Below are 15,836 nucleotides of genomic sequence, written 5' to 3'. Positions count from 1 at the left end.
ACTAGCGACTTGCCATGCTTTTCCAGGCATGGCAAGGGGGGTGGGAACAGCGACAGGGAGGCCGCGGAAGACCCAGTGACAGGACAGTGACCGTCGGGGTTTCCTGCCCGCTGGTGCGCGCGGTTGGACAGACACCGGCTGCGGAGGGACGCGGGGTAGCAGGCTTGTTCTCAGGAAGGAACCCCGTTGGTCCGGGTGCCGAGAGGGAAGCGCGGGTGAGTCTTCGGGTCCCGCCGGCGCCAGGAGCCCCGCCGGGCGAACTAGCGCAGCGCGCAGGCGCAGAGGGAGGGGGGCGGGGAGGCGCCGGGCTCGGCTCGGGCGGGGAGGGGTGACTCAGAGGGCGGGGGCGGACCTAGAGCCGCACCTCCGCCCCGGGCCCCGTCTGCCCCGCATCAACCATCCCCAGGGCCGCCTCCGGGAGGGGCGGGGCCGGCCGGCAGGGCAGGTGAGGGCGGCCCCGGGAGGGTGCGTTGGGACGCTTCTTTGTTGATCGTCCGGCCCCGCCCCAGGCCTGGGCGCGAGCTGCAGGAGCTGAGTCACGGCCGACTGCTGGGTGCGTGGCCACATGGCCCCAGGCGGAAGAGTGCGTCCCTTTCCTGAACCTGGCGTGTCTCTTGAGGAAGCCAAAGAGACAAAAGCCAGGGAGCGGTGGCTTCTGTTCTACAAAGCTCACTACTCGTAACCCATAACTGAGGTCACCCCAGCACTCGCACAGCCCTGAGCAGGAACCACCGTCCGTCCGCCACCCCCATGCCACCTCCAAAGGGATCATGATTTTGAGGCTGGAGGCAAAGCTCCGCGACAGACTTGCAGTGACATGGTCCAGGAAGGTTCCTCTAGAGCTGTCCCATGTCCCCACACCTGCCTGAGGTATGCCATACGGGCTGAGCGGGCGGGCTTGGGGTTACCTGGAGGATTTGTCAGAAATGCACATTCCCTCGCCTTGTTCCTAGAGCATGAAATTCAACAGAACCGGGTAAAGCCCTGGTATCTGCATTTTAACAAGGGCCCTGATGTTTTCTCGGCAGATGCTTGGCAGACCTCCCTTTGAGTGTCACTGATTTTGAGGACGTTCCCCTGAACATAGATGTATTAACCACAAATGAGCGCTGCTGAATGATCGTAAGTTGAGTCTGCAAGGGGGCACAACTAGAAGCTGGCAGAAGTGGGAGCCAATAGTGTCAACTGGAGATGGAGCAGTTTCCATGCCCTTTCCAAAAAAAAAAAAAAAAATGTGGGAGCCAAGCCAGGGTCACCAGGTCCCCATGCCTGTGTTTAATTTATGAGCACAGGCCAAACTTGAATCGCAGCCATCCTTAGGACGCTTCTAAAGGCTTTCTACTTTGGTGGTATTGAGTACATCCTGAAACAAGCAGCATCAGATGGCATTTCCACACTACCTGATTTTCTCAGAATGCCATTCCAGCATGGTATGTGGATCTGGGTTGTATGCACTGTAGCTTAAGCCTATCCACCACTAACGAGCTTGAGCCCCCAGAAGAGTCTGTTATGACTAATGTCAACTCGAATGGATTTTTATATAATCTCTACTTTAAAGGATGCCAGTCTATCAAAAGAGGATAGAGAAAAAATTCACTGGAAATTAGGTTTAAGAGCAAATTTGTCCCCTTGCTTGGCCAATGTCATATTATCCTGTTAACTGCTCCTAATGAAAAACATGAGTGCATATTATATTTTCGACAATTTGTTTGAAGTGAGGTCTCATAACTCTGAAGACAGATGGCCTTGGCTTAAATCTCAGCTTTTCCGCTTACTGGCCGGTGACCTTGGGCAAGTTCTTACCTCTTTGTGCCTCAGTTTCTTTATCTGAAAAATGTAGTTGTAAATATTTATTTTACACTTACTACCGTCAGATATTGTAAGAAGAGATTTGCAAGTGTTAGTTTGTGTAATCCCCACTTTACAAATGAGGAAACCGAAGCTCAGGGAGGCTGGGTACCAAGGTGTCCCCATCTCCATCCTTAGTGGCAGGAGGAGTCAGGAGATGGGATTATACTAGCAGAGATGCTGCTGGTTTGAACTAAAGGGGACCAAGAAAGGGAGACAGGAGAGTAGATGGTCAGACTTCTTGGGTTCCACAAAACCAGACCACAGAGCTTTTTGGTTACAAACTTACACTGTTATTCAAGGAAAGGGAAGAAGGACCTTGAAGGCAATTCGGAGATTATCAGGCCACCACCTGGGATTTAACAGGCCAGAAAGCCTACTTCCAATTGACAGAGCTGCAGAGGCAGAACCAGTGTCCCAGGGAGTCTGGAAAGGCAGAGCGTTGAACCAAAGGGGATTACTCTTGAGCCTTAAGATCTAATGGAATTTGCCTTGCTAGGTTTTGCACTTGCTCGGGACCCATCACCCCTTCCTTCTTTCCTGTTTCTCCCTTTTGGAATGAGAATGCCTATCCTATGCCTGTCCCACCATCGTATTCCGGATGCATGAAACTTGTTTCACAGGTTTGCAGCTGGAGAGGAATTTGCCTCAGGATCACTTGTATCTCAGGTCTCGCCAATATCTGATTTAGATGATACTGAGATGACACTTTGGACTTTGGAGCTGATGCTGGTTAGAGTTAAGACTGTTGGGATTTAGGATGGAATGAATATATTTTGCGTGTGAGAAGGGCATGAATCTGGGGCGCGACAGAGATGGAATGCTATGGACTGAACTGTGTCCCCTCAACATGATGGTATGGAGATGGGGCCTTTGAAAGGTAGTCAGGTTTAGGTGAGGTTATAAGGTCCCCCTGTCATGAATTAGCGCCCTTATAAGAAGAGACCAGAGAGCTTACTTACTCTCTCTCTCTGCCATGTGAGGACACAGTGAGAAAGCACCCTCTGCAAGCCAGGAAAGACTCTCAACAGACACGAGCCCTGCTGGCACCTTGGTCTTGAGCTTCAAGCCTGCAGAACTGCAAGAAAATAGATTCCTGTTGTTTAAGCTGCACGGTGGTCTGTGGTATTTTGTTACGGCAGCCCAAGCTCACTAAGATGCTTCTCAAATAAAAACCCTGAACTTCCTGAGGCAGCAAGGATGCCTCTAACAGACATGGGGAGAAGTCTTGCACAAAGAGCTGGCGCACGGGGTGCAGTGAAAAGGGAAGAAACGCACCAAGGATACCATTTCAAGGCAGGGGCTGACTGAGTGCCTACCATGCTCCGGGCACCGAGCCAGCTCCATCCCAGAGTAACACTGCTCCTGGCCCCCGGACACCCAGGGAAGCTGTTGCTCTGGCCGCCTCCTGGCAGCCTTGCTTCTCAAACCTCCCTCCAAGGACAGAGGGTGACAACTGCCCCCAGCCTATGAAGGAAGCAGCTGCACCCAGCAAGCTGGGAGGCCGCATGTGCCCAGAGCAGACTGTTGCCCTTCGTTTAATTCTCCAGGCCCAGACTTAGGCCAAGCATGGAGATGCACCTGCCAGTCTCCAACTCCCGTCGCCTCTCCAAGCCTTTCCCTGCCCATTTCCAAGGTCCCTCCAGCCTCCGGGGCAGTGCTGCCATTAAGAGGGAGAACTGACCTGGGTTTCACTTCCTCTGGAGGAGATGTAAATAAACAGAAACTAATCAGCTCCCGGTCCATCAGCACCCACTGCAGGCACCCAGCCACCGAGACCATCGGTCTCTTCCTCGCTGCACTTGGAATGGCTCCACAGCTTTGGAAAAAACACGGACCCCCGGGCCCCAGCCCTGAGTTCCTCATTTCATTGCCTGGAATTCGGCCTGGGCATTGGCTTCTGTAGATTCCACATGCAGCCAGGCCTGAGCTCCACCACCCCTGGGATCCACATTGCCTGCATCTGTGAAATGGGGCTCGTGGGACCTCCCAAACAGGGTGTTGTGAGGCTGAGGTGCGAGACAGCCTGGGCTGGAGAGGGAAGGGAATTGTTCGTCAAAGGCTAAGGGGAGCCCTGTGCCAGGCGCCACGCTAGGGGTGGGCTCCTCTGCGAGACGGCTCGGCAGGCTCCCCTGGGGGGGTGGTGCCCCATCCTCGCTGGCATCTGCCCAGCTCCTTACCGCTTATGGAGCCCTTCACTCCATGAGACCAAGGCTGGCACGCCATGGCACCCAGCAAATGTCTATTAGATGAACGAATGGACGGTGTCCTTTGACTTCCGTGACAACTTTGAGAAGTAAACCAGAAAGAGATCCTTATCTTCTCCGATCCCATAGAAAGAATGGGAAGTTCAGAGTCAAGGTTCTGTCACTAGCTTTGTGTCCCAGAGACACAGTTAAGGGAACTTAACTTCTCAAAGCCTTTGTTTCTTCATTTGTCAAGTAGGACTTTCTTATAATTCCTTTGTTATGAGGCTATTCTGAAGAGCTGATGAGACAATATGTGAGGGAAACACTTGTAGAAACTATTATTTGATGAGGGAATTGAGGTTCAGATAGGTTAAGTGACTTGCCTACAGTCACACAGCTAGTAAATAGTGAAGCCAGGAGCGAAGAACTTCTGGACTTTTCCCTCTCCCCACATAGAAACGCAGGCCCACATATACTTAAAAAAAAAAAAAAAACAAACACCAAAATAAGTACCTGGTTAAAGAGAGAAAGATTCAGATATTTAGAGAAGAGATCCTGGGCCTTGTTTGGCTTCCAAAGCTCACCCAAAGGGGAAGTGTTGCAGTGAATTTTGCAGAAAGGAAGAACGAGGCTTTGGGTAAAGATTTTTTTTTTAAAGAAGGACTAGCCTGGGAGAAAACTCAGAGAAATGAATAAGCAAAGAATTTTGTTTGTCCACGATGGAGAAGCTGAGAGGGAACCAAGGTGAAGAAGAGGCAGTTGTGTGGGAGAAGCCTTTGCCATCTCTGGAGGGCCTGGCAGCCTGCAAACGGGGCCCTGTGTGGCTCAGAGCACAGCGCCTCAGCTCCCACCCAGGGCCAGCTGCAGGGGTGCCCTAGAGCGTCCTTACAACCAAGCTCCGTGCCCAGGGACTGCTCGCCCAGCTCTGGTTCCTCTGCGTGAAGCTCTGTCCTGAAGTCCCACTAGAGAAGGAAGGAACCTGTAGTTACAGACCACCTGTCCCGGCACCTGTGATCACAGGAGGATTAGGTTGGGCCCTGCCTCCCAGTGAGAGAAGCATTCTCCACCCCATTACACAGGTGGGGCTCAGAGATGCTAGGCCACTGGCCACTTCCCAGGGCCCCTCCGGCCTTCACACGTCCTGGCCATTCTTCTAATGCATGGCTGTATGCCTCCAGCCCCGGAATCCACGTGTCCGCTCTCGCCTGGGCTCCTGGTGGACTCTGGGGGCAGGCTCCGTGCGGGGCTGCCCGGCAGGCAGGCTGGCATTACCTAATTGCTGGCCGGCTTCTTTTTTGTCACCTCATTTCTCCAAGCTGCCTGGCTCTGAAAGCCTCCATCTCAGACAGACAAATGAGACTCCAGCCTTGTTCTGCCTGAGCTCCAGCAAAAGCAAGAGATCAGAGGCTGCCGTCTTGTTGGAGAAGCCGCCAGGATCCGGATCACAAAGCACTGGGGGCAGTGGATGTCTTTAGCAGGTGACAAAGCCCAGGCCAGTGCCCTACTTTTGGCTGTGACTTCCCTTATTGGGCTCTACCTTCTGCTGTAAGGTGTCTGGGGTCAGCATTCTGAGCACTGGGACTCTTTCTTCATCAACCAGCCACCCTAGGGAGATGGACTCTTGTTAGAGCCAGCCCTGGCATCCTAAAAGCCTCTCCTCCCTCCCCAGTCTGCACTCAGGGAAGAAGGAAGTAAGCAGAGAGCACACTGGGGCACGGCCTCAAACAGGCCCGCACACCTGGAGGTTGAAGCCAATTCCCAGCGGCAAGGCTGGTGTGGGCCCAGCTCAAAAGCAGCCTTCTGCCCCTCCGGGCCCCCGCCCAAGGCTGCAGCACCTGCCTCTGGATGAAAGGCCCTTGGAGAGGCTGAGGAGAGGCCCTAGGGCATCTGGCCTTATCCTGCCCTTTGCTGGCCGGCAGGTGGGGTGGACAGATCCGCACTGATGCCCTCCCCGGGCTGTGAGCGTGTCAAGGGCAGGATCTGCGTCCCACTGGACTTGGTATCTCCTGGCCCAGGTTAGCATTCACCAGGGCCAAGCACTGTTCTGAGTTAACCCACTAACCCTCGCCTCTACCCGAGGAGGTGCTATTCCCATTTCTCAGGTAGAGAAACTGACACACAGACAGATGAGGTCCATGAAGGTCAGGAATGGGGAGTGAGGATTCAACCAAGCATGGCTGAACGGACTCCCGAGTCCATGCTGTTGACCGTTATACTATAGCGACTCTTGACGAATAAATGATGGCTGGATGGATGGATGAAGCGGTCAGTTGATGGCTTGTAGAGAGACAGACACGAAAACCCCCTGTTCAAACTTATTTCCTCTTTTAAGTTTCAGGGCCTGTGAACCTGCTCTTGAAATGCGTCCCTTTGAGCTCGAGTCCGCAAAGCCCCTCAGGAATTGGAGTGATGGCAGTGACTGGCCGTGTGCCGTGGCCGCGGGGATGGCTAGGTGAGGCCTATGGCCTGGGAAGAAGTCATCCCAGTGTGCGAGGAGGGAGGAACGGGGAGCTGGGGCTTTCTGCAGAGATCGCTGCTGCCGCCGTGATCTGTGGTGGAGCAGCGGCTGGGACTCGGGCTCCGAAGCCTCCGAGCTGGGTCCGAGCGGCTATGCCTCGTACTGCCGTGTGGCCTGGGGCGTCACGTGGCCTCTGGGGGCCCAGTGTCCTCATCTGTCCTCGGGGATACTGAGAGCGACCTCGTGGCTAATGGTTAAACAAGCTACTGTGGGTAGTGTGTCTGGCACTGAGTAGGTGCTCTGCAAATGGAAGACGTTATTGCTGTTATCACACAAATTATAGCCAAAACATGAGTCAGTGACGATGACTAGCCCGCTGTTCCGTCTGAAATGGGTTACCGATCTGGCGACCCTATTTCTGGTGTCCCAGGGACCCCCACCCCCACCCCTCTACCCAGCCCTGCCGTCCTGCCGCCCAGGGTCTTTCTGACTGTCCCCAGCCCTCCCTCCTCCCACCTCTGTCCCGGCCTGGCCCCAGCTTCCTGTCACCTGGACTCCATCCAGTCTGAAAGGGCAAGAGCGCACGCGGCGAAACCAGGAGGACGCAGCCCCTGGAACCCCCGCCCTTCCCTGTATCCTATGTTTGTCTGCTTCCAGCTCTTGGCCATCTTGGGTCTCCAGCTGCTTCTCACTTCCTATCCCTTTGTTCTAACTTTTCTCTCTCTCCCCATTCCGTGGTTCCCCATGGCTCTCATTAAACTCTAATTAAACGATGCAGCAGGTGGCAATGACGATACCCTCTCCCATCCAAGTGCTCATCAAAGGGTTGTGCACGACACACCGGAGACACGGGATGAAGAGAGGCCTGGGCGCTGGGGTGGGGGTGGGCGTGGGGGGCAGCAGGGGCGTTCCTTATGCGGCCATGACCTGACACCAGAGACAGAGGGAAGGTCTGAGGGCTCGCTGTGTGTCCTGGGATAATTCTGTTTGTCCATCTGTCACACCAGGACAGGAATCCTCAGTTCTGTACACCCAGGAGTAAAGGGAAGGTACGAGATACTTAGCAAAGATGACCATGAAAGTCCTGGTCACCATCCACTCCACCAAGGACTAGTGATAATAACTAGCGTTCAGGGAAGGAGTCCTAGTTGACAGAGCCTCTCTCCTAAACTCTCTTGAACCTCACAACCACCCCATGAAGCAACAGAGAAAAATGGCACCATTAACCCCATTTTACAGGTGAGGAAACTGAGGTCTTGAGAGTTTAAATGACTTGCCTGGGGCCTAGGCCACAGGGCTGATCCCCGGAACCATTTTCCCATCCCTTTCCGAGATCCTTTTCATTTTGTGCACTCAGCCTCTGCCCCGCCCGTGAGTCCCTCACTGCACCTTCCCCGGGCTGGCCCTGGGTGCTGGCAGCTTGGAGAGTCATATGCTGAGGACTGTGGCCACCACAGAGCCCGGCCTCAGGCAGGCCCTCCCCTGCTCCACAAGGCTTTTCCCACGCCTGGCCTGGCCTCCCTTCGTTCCCCTCAGCAACACTTCCAGAAGGGCCCTCCCCCACCCCCCACCCCGTCATCCCCTCCCACACTCCTTGCCTCCTGTGGCTCCTGGCAATCTTAGTCCTGAGCAGGAAGAGCCTTTAGGCCAGCCCCAAGCCCGGAAGCGCACCTGCCTCCACCCCTTTTTGTTTTCTCCTCTTCGGTCTTAAGGTTGCAGGAGGCCCCCTCCTCTCCCTTTTGACCTCTCTCCCTCCTGGCCCTCCAGGCTCCTTCTGCATCAGTGGTCAACCTTCTCTTCAGAATTTCTGGCCTCTCCTCTGCACTGGCGCCCCCAGCCCAGCAACATGCCGTTGTCTCTCCCTTCTTCTTTGCCACGGCATTTTCATGCCACTTCCCCATTTGACCTGAATTCTTAAAAGGATAGTTCACACCAGGGTTTGTCGACCTCAGCACTATTGCCATTTGGGGCCAGATAATTCTTTATCGTGGGGGCCATGCTGTGTGTTTACCTCAATTTTCTTGGGCTGCCATCACAAAATACTATGGACTGGGTTGTTTAAAGACAGAAATTTATTTCTCACAGTTCTGGAGGCTGCAAGACCAAGGTCAAAGTCTGGCAGTTGAGTTTCTAGTGAGGATTCTGCTCCTGGCATGCAGACAGCCACCTCTTCTTCATGCCCTCGCCTGGCCTTTCCTCTGAGTGTGAGGAGAGAGGGGCAGCAAGCTCTCTGACGACTTTTCTTATAAGGGCACTAATCTCGTCAGACCAGAGCCCCACCCTCATAACCTCATCTAACACTAACAACTTCCCAAAGCCCCATCCCCCCTGCCACCAGAATACTGTCACATTTGGGGTTAGGGCTTTAACATATGAATTTCTGGGGAACACAAACATTCAGTCCATTACAGAGCTGTAGGGTGTTTAGCAGCGTCTCTGGCATCTACCCACTAGAGATGCATTCCTTTCAGTTTGGAAAGATGGTAAAGGACACTAGAAGCCAGTAGTGAGAGTTACGATGCACACCTCCCCACCCCGAGTCGTGATCGTTGTTGACAACCCCAGTTGTGACAACGAAAAATGTCACCAGACCTTGCCAGATGTTCCCTGGAGGACAAAAATCTCCCCATGCTGAGAACCACTGGTTTACCTTATTTATTCTATTTTCTTATCCCAGGATATCCAAAATAATTGAATTCACTCCTCTATTCACTTGTAATTCAGTGTCTACTCCTTTCCCAATCTACTGCTTTAGTTAACACTCACTCTACCCTGTATTGTAAAATCATTTGTGTTCATGGCACTGAGTCACACTGCTCTAGTGGAATATTTACCACTCTCTACTTCTGGAACCTATTCTGGCTCCGGAGGAAAGCCCTGTTAGTCGCCCTCCTGATTGCCAGCCTTTCTCCCGCCTTCTTCCTGTAGTTAGATCTGTTTCTACGGTGACTGAAATACTAGTTATTCAAGTGACCATCTTCCTTGCAGCTGGGGCTAGGTAATGGCATCTGAGGGAGAGTCTACCTGCGAGAGCTTCTAGGAAAGATTTACTTTCTGAGAAAGGGGAAGGAGGGACACAAAGAAAAAGCCACATTATTGGTTAAAAGAAAAAAGAAAATTGATGTTGAAGCAGCTGCAGCCATCTTGCAAACATGAGGAAAAGCCAAGGAGAAGCCTGACTTATTGAGCCACTGAACCAACCCTGGAATTGCCTACTTCTGGACCTCTTGTGAGAGAACTAATGTTCTTATTACCTAAGTCAATTTTAGTCAGCTATTCTATTACTTGTAGCCAGCAGTATCCTGACTGATCCAGCTTCTAAGACTCTACTCTGTCCCTGTTCTCTGGATGATCCTTTATCATCTTCTTTTTTTTTTTTTTTTTTTTTTGCGGTACGCGGGCCTCTCACTGCTGTGGCCTCTCCCATTGCGGAGCACAGGCTCCAGACGCGCAGGCTCAGCGGCCATGGCTCACAGGCCCAGCCGCCCCACAGCATGCAGGATCTTCCTGGACCGGGGCACGAACCCACGCCCCCTGAATTGGCAGGCGGACTCTCAACCACTGCGCCACCAGGGAAGCCCTCCTTTATCATCTTTTTCCAGGCCTTCTCCTCTTCCCCCTCCCCGTCAACAACAAGTTGGTGTTCCAAGGCTCACAGTTCTTCTCACTCCCATCATCTCCCATCATTTCACTGACATCCTAGATGCCGATGACTCACACATCTGAACCTAGTGCTTTCCTTGAGCTTCAGACTTAAACCCCATTGCCCACTAACGCACAACCACTTTGTTATTTCTTTGGTTGGTTCTAGTTTCTCTGCCACCCCCTTAACGTTAAGGGTTTCTCAGGCCTTATTCTTGCACCCTTTTCCCTTTTCTAGCTATACTTTCCCCCTGGTTACTTCATCCATTCATGTAACTTTATAAAGGTATTTCAATACTGAAAATCCAAGCTGATACCTAAAGCCCTGAGCTCTCCATTGAGGACTTGAAAACACAGTTGCCAACTTACCACCTATCCTTGGAATGTCCCACAGAGTGGTCACACCCACATGCCCAGTACTCAGCTCATCCATCTTCCTTAGAAACTGCTCTGGCTTGTGTGCTCCGCCTCAGCGGCCCCACCACCGTCCTTCCAGACCCGAACCAACCAATTGTGCAAGATGCCTCCTTTTCTATCTCGCGTCTTGCAAGAACCACCAGGTCTCTCTAATTTTACCTCCAAAATGCCACTCTTGCTTCCCTCCAGTCCCATTCTCCACCTTGCAAGCAGAGTGATATTTCTAAAATGCAAATCTTACTGCCTCACTTTTCTGCTCAAAATTCCTCATTAACTCACCATTCCCCTCTAGCAGTGATTTTTCAGTTTTTAGCGTAAGACCTCCAATAGATAACAAATTAACAGTTAAATAATAGGGAGGGACATCCGGAGGCCCTCCTGGATACCCAGCTCCCCCTTCCTTCCCCCAACCCAAAACACACATGCATGCATGCACACGCACACACAAGTGCCCAGCGGCACACACACTGTTTCCTACATTAGTTTTGTTTAGACTATAGATGCCATCTAGTCTGCCCTACCTGGATGTCCAGTATGTCCAGGAAGCACCTCTACCACAGCTCTGGCAACATCCAGCATCTACTGGATACTCTCAAATGACATGCAGCTCACTACTTTACAGGATCCATTTCAGGATCCTGTTTTGAAAGTCAAAAATCATTTAAGTGATTTTTATGACTGCATACAATTTAGGGCCCAGGATAGCCTGTAACTTGGCACTAGCAAGGCTTGTCTTACTTGCCTCGTTAGGACTTGGAGGTTCTTAGTGCAGTTTGTACTTGGGTGTAAACAGAAAAGGGAATGCTTCTGAGCGCCCATTACATCACCCCCCAGTGCTGGCTCAGCAATCGGCTGCTGGCTAAACTGGCTAAAACCAGTTGGAGCTGAGCTGCTGGACTGTAAGACCAGACTGGTATGAACAATAGAAACGATGCCTCTTTTCAGGGTCCTGCTCACCAGAGAGGCCCAGGCCACTCTGCACCTGTGGAAGGGACGATGTTGTCACTGAGCTGTGCAGCTCCAGGTTCAAACCCTAGCTCAGCCACTTAAGAGGCATGTGACCAAGATTTGATAACCCCTCTGGGCCTCAGTTTCCTCATCTGTGAAATAGGTTGTCAGTAGGACAAGGACCATGTCTATCAAGTGCCAGGTGTTTACTAGTTTCTCAACCAATGGTGGTAGCTAGGGAACACCGTTCACCAGCCCTTTCCTCATTCCTACCTGTGCTCAGAAGTAGGTGCTTCTGGACTTTATGAATGAATGAACTCGGTGATTTGACTAATTAACGAGTTTGTACATCTCTGGCTCAGGCCCTCTAGGCCCCCTGTTTGTAGACACCCTCGCCCTTGAGGTCAGCTGTCCAGGCAGCCACAGGCCCCACAAGGGGAGGGAGGTCTGCCATTTGGGGGGTAGCTCACTTGGGGTGGGAAGGATTAGGAAACCTCTGTGGCCACCACATCTAAGCACACAACCCAGAGGGATGTTTTCTGTTGCCATCCTGACTCCCAGAAGTGGCTTCTAGAGGGGTGAGTTCAAGGAGCTAGTGAGAGTGCATACCAGGTGAATGTTGGGTGTCCTTCTGGTTCTGAGAACACTTGATATTCTCAGATGTAAGATGTGACATCACCTTGGGAGCTAAAAAGAGCCCCTCACACCACAAGGACCTACTATGGAGCACAGGGAACTACATTCAATGGAAAAGAATCTGAAAAATAATATGTGTGTGTGGGACTTCCCTGGTGGCGCAGTGGTTAAGAATCCGCCTGCCAACGCAGGGGACACGGGTTCAAGCCCTGGTCCGGGAAGATCCCACATGCCGCGGAGCAACTAAGCCCATGCGCCACAACTACTGAACCTGCACTCTAGAGCCCGCGAGCCACAACTAGTGAAGCCCATGTGCCTAGAGCCCATGCTCCGCAACCAGAGAAGCCACCGCACCTCAAGAAGAGTAGCCCCAGCTCGCCGCAACTAGAGAAAAGCAGCAACAAAGACCCAGTGCAGCCAAAAATAAATAAATAAATAAAATTAAAAATGAAAATAAACCCACTTGCTTCCAGAGGTCAAGAAGAAAATAACATTAAAAAAAAAAAGGATATATGTGTGTGTGTGTGTGTTTGTGTGTAACTGAATCACTGCTATATACCTGAAATTTTGTAAATCAACTATGCTTCAATAAAAAAATTATAATTAAAATAAAAAATAACCCCTCACTGCATTGCAGAAAGAGATCTGGAATGAGCCAGGGACAAAAAGGGCCCTGGCATCCTCTGGACATGGGGTGGGACCCCATAGAGGAGGCAGCTGACTCAGGTAGAGTACTCAGCACATGGCCTGCCACAGGGTAAGTAGTGCTGGCCTACGTTGCTTGCTGTGTTTGGTGGAGCTTTTCTTGGAAAGAATAAAGGGGTTATGAGTAGAACTGAAGCCAGCACACAATATAACTCTGGTCATGGTACCCCACTGCCAGCGCCCTCAGTGGCCTCCCATTGTCTGAGGGTAGAGACAGTCCTTGAGCCCAGCCTGAAAGCTCCCACGGGCACCCCACTCAGCTCCCTGGCCCCTTCAGCTCACTCTTGCCGGCCACATGGCCTCGTTTCAGTTCTTCGAGGGACCCCTTCCTTCCTCCGGAAGTGACCTCTGACCTCGCCTGGAGCAGTCCCAGCAGGGAGCCGCAGGGTCTGCTCACCTGGTAGAGACGTCACGGGACACGGCCCCTGGGAAGAGGAGAAGCAGTAGAAGAAGAGGGGTGAGGTCTGGGCTTCCCCAACCGCTCAGTGACTCCATGGTTTCCCTGCTCCTGTGAGCCTGCACCTGGTCCTCCGTGCACCCCTGTCCCCGTTATCGCCTGCTGGGGCTGGGGGAAGGGCAGGCGGCAGCCGGGGCGCAGCACCCTTCCCCAAAGAGGAAACGAGAGTTGCTTTTTTTAAGCCCAATTGCTGCACTGCTAGGCGTCAGCAAGAGCGACTAGGCAGCATGCGCACACATGTCTGAGATTTAGGTTTCTCAAGGCCAGAGCTGGCGCCCCAGCTGCCCACCTTTGTGGCTTGTGCATGCCTGCTGTGCCCAGAGACCTGGCTCAGTCTGTCACTCAAGGTGGGAAGGAGCTGTGAAATGTTCACAGGGCATGGGCTAGTGTTTATGAAATGATGCCTGAAAAAATGCTTTGGAAACATTTATGTATTACAGAAGTATATTTCTGTTGCCATTGGAGACTAACAGTCTGGGAAGATTTCCCTGGGACTTACAAGTAGAGTAGGGAGAAAAGAAATGGCCTAGGGTGTCCCCGTCCACATGGTAATTTGCAGAATCCATTAGATGAGTGCCTGGAATAATACAAAGGCTTTCTGCACTTGCAAGATTAGGTAGAAAATAAGAGCATTTTCTCCAAGTGATGATAATAATTAGTATTAATAGTAATTAACAGTAATGACATGTCAATTCTCATGCTAACCACTTTATAGGCTGGATCTCATTAATGCTCACTACACACTGTGAGAAAGGACTGTTGTTATCTTCTCCACTGCAGAGATGAAGAAACCGAAGTTCAGGACTGCTGGCTGACCTGCCCAAGGTCGCACGCAGCCAGCAGTGGCAAAGCCAGGATGCAAACCGAGGCGACCTGACTCCTGAGCACGAGCTCCAAGGATGACTTTACAAGAAAGGGTTAACGGGCTTCCCTGGTGGCGCGGTAGTTGAGAGTCCGCCTGCCGATGCGGGGGACACGGGTTCGTGCCCCGGTCTGGGAAGATCCCACAAGCCGCGGAGCGGCTGGGCCCGTGAGCCATGGCCGCTGATCCTGTGCGTCCGGAGCCTGTGGCCCACGTGCCGCAGACAAAAAAAAAAAAAAAGAAAGAAAGGGTTAACTCAGCAGCCAAGTCACAGTAGGCCGGGAGTGTCTCAACCTCCGCTGCCCTTTGTTATCAGTAGGGGAGCTTTTTAACAATACCGATGGCATCAGGGGTCTCCAACCTCTGGGATCTAATGCCTGATGATCTGAGGTGGAGCTGATATAATAATAAGAGAAATAAAGTGCACAATAAATGTAATGCGCTTGAATCAACCCCAAACCATCCCCCCACCCCACCCCACCCTTCCCCGGCCCGTGGAAAAACTGTCTTCCATGAAACCGGTCCCTGGTGCCGAAAGAGGCTGGGGACCGCTGGATGACATGATGAGATCCCATCCTAGACCAATGGGAAGGGGGTGGGAGTTGGGCATGAATACTTTCCAAAAGCGTCTCAGGTTGTTCCCTGGCCAGGGTTGGTCAGGAAGGGCCCCGGAAGCTGCATGTGGGGCAAGGAACTGTCCACTGGAGTCTGCTCCCCGCCCCTCCTGCCCCAGCCCCCTGCCCCACAGGGCCGCTGAGCAGAGGCCAGGGAGGCTGACTTGCTCGCCCTGACCTTGGTTTAGCACTGCCCCTGGAGAGTGCTCCGGGGGTCCCTCCCACGCGCCCTCTGACTGACACAATCTACCCGCAGCCAGGCTAACTGGCACAACCCCTGGGCCCAAGAGGAAAAGGAGCAAAAAGCCTCCTTTTTTTTTTAATTGGGTCAAGAGAAAACCAGAATTATAGAAAATGCAAGTCATGGTTAGCACTCGCATCATTTTTCGGGCCGCTGTGCTCTGCATCTCCCACATGTAAGAGCTGGTTCTACAGTGTGAGGGGGTGGGAAGCAGTCCCAACAAGCTGAGAGCCTTGAACCATCGAGGGCGGTGAGGGTACCAGGCCCCGTGCGGGCCGGGTTCCTGCTTGATCTCAGCCCGGCCTGTGGACGCCCCATGAGGGAGGTGGTATCAGGGCCTCTGACAAGCAAAGAGGCTAGAGTTAAATAACCGCGACAGAGGACACACAGGCGTGTAAGGCGAGACTGGCGCCAGCTTTGCCAAGCCCGTGGGCAGCGAGTGGCTCTGCTTGGCGGCGGCTCCAGGGTGGTGGGGAGCCACCAGGCCCCACCTGCCCCACTCACTTTTGTCCCTTCTCGCTGTCGTATGTGACTCACAACATGGGCTCAGGTGGCCCCAGGTCTGCAGATCTGGGGAGGTCGATGGACGTTGGCCACCTGCTCTCCCCACAAGGCCGCCTGAGTACTCTGGTTCGCTCTGTGTTCTTGAGAAATCAGGAGGGGACAGTTCAGTCTCCTGGGGGCTACATGGAGTGGAAAGGAGGAAGCCCCAGGGCCTGGGAGGATGGTGTGTGGATTCCGTGGGAGTCCTCCACGTACCAGACACAGCCAGAGCTCAGCCCTCCCGCCAGACGATGCGGGAGAACTCCCGTTCCCTGC

General features: G+C 52.8%; 1 long non-coding RNA gene across 1 annotated transcript; it reads left to right on the top strand.

The window, feature by feature from the left end:
- The first annotated feature begins 351 nt into the window (after positions 1-351).
- LOC132440262 (uncharacterized) lies at positions 352-7,261 on the top strand. Its single transcript, XR_009522545.1, has 3 exons — positions 352-870; positions 1,029-1,122; positions 6,370-7,261. It is a non-coding gene; the product is annotated as an uncharacterized lncRNA (long non-coding RNA).
- The last annotated feature ends 8,575 nt before the right edge of the window (positions 7,262-15,836 follow it).

Source organism: Delphinus delphis, chromosome 17 (assembly GCF_949987515.2).
Source record: "Delphinus delphis chromosome 17, mDelDel1.2, whole genome shotgun sequence".
NCBI classification, from domain to species: Eukaryota; Metazoa; Chordata; class Mammalia; order Artiodactyla; family Delphinidae; genus Delphinus; species Delphinus delphis.
Note: the sequence above shows the minus strand (reverse complement) of the source record. Positions and strands in the feature narration are given on the sequence as shown.